This window comes from Chrysochloris asiatica, unplaced genomic scaffold (genome assembly GCF_000296735.1).
Source record: "Chrysochloris asiatica unplaced genomic scaffold, ChrAsi1.0 scaffold00001, whole genome shotgun sequence".
Classification (NCBI taxonomy): domain Eukaryota; kingdom Metazoa; phylum Chordata; class Mammalia; order Afrosoricida; family Chrysochloridae; genus Chrysochloris; species Chrysochloris asiatica.
This window is the reverse complement of record NW_006408519.1, coordinates 58,653,604-58,656,386: the sequence shown is the minus strand read 5'-3', so window position 1 is coordinate 58,656,386 and position 2,783 is coordinate 58,653,604.

The following is a 2,783-nucleotide window of genomic DNA, read 5'->3' as shown; positions in this document are numbered from 1 at the left end:
GCACAACAGAACAGAACTCTGCCCTGTTCTGTGCTATCCTCAGCATTGGTCCCTGAGGATAACATGTTCAGAGTACATGAGACAAAGTCTTGCCATCCTTTCTTTCAAGGAGCATCTGACTGTACTTCTTGCATCTGACTGTACTTCTTCCAAGACAGATTTGATTGGTTTTCTGGCAGTCCATGGTACTTTCCATATTCTTCACTAACATTTAAATTCAAATGCTAATCAATTCTTTTTCTGGTCATTCTTATTCATAGTCCAACATATGAGGCAATTTAAAATTCAGATGCATAAAAAAACAATTGAAAATACATGCTTGGGTAAGGAACACCCTAATTCTCCATACATTTGAACCCTTCACAAGTGCTAATTTCTCTTGGCTGCTGTGGTCACAAATGCTTCCAAATGAAGAATCAAGTAGAAATTGAGGTATTGACAGTTGAGATAAGAATAAAAATTATTGAGCACCTAGAATATGCCAAAGAAATCACGTTCAATTGGGTTAGGGTTAGGGTTAGGGTAATAATGGTGGTCACTAAGTAAATTTTTGTTATCCAAAATACTATTAGTGAACGAGTATAAGGGTTGGACTCAGGAAGACATGGGTGATCAGAAGGGTGCATTAATCATTGGAATGTAGAATGTACGAAGTAGGAATCCAGGAAAATTGAATTTTATAAAATTCAGTACAAACGTCAATAGAACTTTTGGGTATATATCCAGAAATGGGATTGCTGGATTATATGATAGTTGTATGTTTAACATTTTGAGGAGCCACCTGACTGTTTCCCAACACACTGCACCATTTTATAATTCCACCAGGCATGGATGAGGGTTCCTATTTCTCCACATCCATTTCTTCACCTGTTGTTGCTCATTTTTTAAAATCACAATCACCTTCATGTGCATGAAGTGGTATTTCACTGTAGACTTAATTTGCATATTTGTGGTGTTTCAGGCTAATGCGCCAGACTGCAAAGTCGTTTGAACTGCAAGGTCAGTGATTCAAGCTCACTAGCTACTCCTTGGAAACCCTATACAGGGTCACCATGGGTCGGAATCGACTCGACGGTACTTAACAACAACAACAATGATTAATGGATATATTTTCATGTGCTTTTGGGCCATCTACATTTCTTCCTTTTTGGAATGTCTCTTCAAGTCCTTTGCCCAGTTTTAAATTTCTGTTGTTAAGTTGTAGGAGTTATTCATTTAATTGGATATTAAGCCATCAGATATATGTTGTTGCTGTTATGTGCCGTGGAGTCGGTTCCGACTCATAGCGACCCTGTACAGGGTTTCCGAGACTGTAAATCTTTACGGGAGTAGAAAGCCTCATCTTTCTCCCGCAGAACAGCTGGCAGTTTCGAACTGCTGACCTTGAGGTTTGCAACCCGATTTATAACCACTACGCTACCAGAGCTCCTATCAGATATATAGTTCTTCCATATTTTCTCCCAGTCAACAGTGGCTCTCAATCACTTCATTGTGTTGATAAAATCCTTTGATGTACAAAAGTGTTTTTATTTTTCATTATTATGATGAGGTCCCATTTGTTTATTTTGTCTTTTGTTGTTTATGGTTTCAATGTCATATCTAAGAATCTAAGATACATTTTGGCTTTGTTTTTGCATATGATATTCAGTATGCAAAACAACAGAAAGCAGGAAGACAAACAGATATATGTACAATGTTCATTGCCATCACTCATCACTCAGTTCCTTATATTGTGGTGGCTTGTGTTGCTGAAAGCCATGCCATCAGTTTTTAAAATATCAGCAGGTTAACTCATGGTGGACAAGTATCAGTGGTGTGTCCAGACTGGGAAAAAGGAGACGAGACCACTTCTGAATGTCTCGTCACTGAAAATCTTATGTATAGCAGCAGAACATTGGCAGATGCAGTTACAGAAGATGAGTCCCTCAGGTTGGAAGGCACTCAAATATGACTGGAGAAGTTTAGAGCAACCTCCTGGAAAGAGTTGATATTAATGATGGGGAGTAGAGTTTACCTTGAAGAGGTGGATGGAGAAAAGCTTCGGGACATTTATTTGCTAATGGAGCATAACTTAAATGAGAAGAAACAGCTGCAAACCTCCATTAGTAATCAGTATGTGAAATGTATGAAGTATGCATCTAGGAAAATTAGAACACATCAAAAATGAAATGGATTGCATCAAGGTGGATGTTGAAGGCATTAGTGATATGAAATGAACTACCATGTTGAATCTGACAATCACATGACAAATTGAAGAGGAATGACATGGAATTCTGTTGAAATTAGCATTTCAAGATCGATCTTGAAGTATGGTGCTGTCTTTGATAGGATAATATACATACACTTAGAAGGAAGAGCAGTTGATGCAACTATTATTAAAATTTAATAAAAGTTCATTTTCTTTTTCTCTCATTTCTCCTCTGCCTCTTCTTCTCCCCCCAGCCTTCCCGTCCCCAGAAAAGAGAGGCAGGAATAGGACAAGAATTGGCCCTGGTCCAACCTTAGAGTCTAACCCACCCCTCTGGTGCCAATCACCGAAGAGAGGCTTGTGGAACCAAGTAGACTCCAGTCTTATGGAGTTTGAGATCTTGGCTAACGAGGACTTGCTTCAACCCCTGCAGCCTCAGAGAGGGCTCCTGGTCCTACACATGGAGCTGCCCAGCGGCACAGTGAGTTACCAGCCAGCTTTTCCATGTGTGCACATTGTGCACTGTTCCCTACTCCCCACCCCATGGTAAAGACAACCAGACCAAAGAATTTCATTATTCCATCTGGTAGCTCTG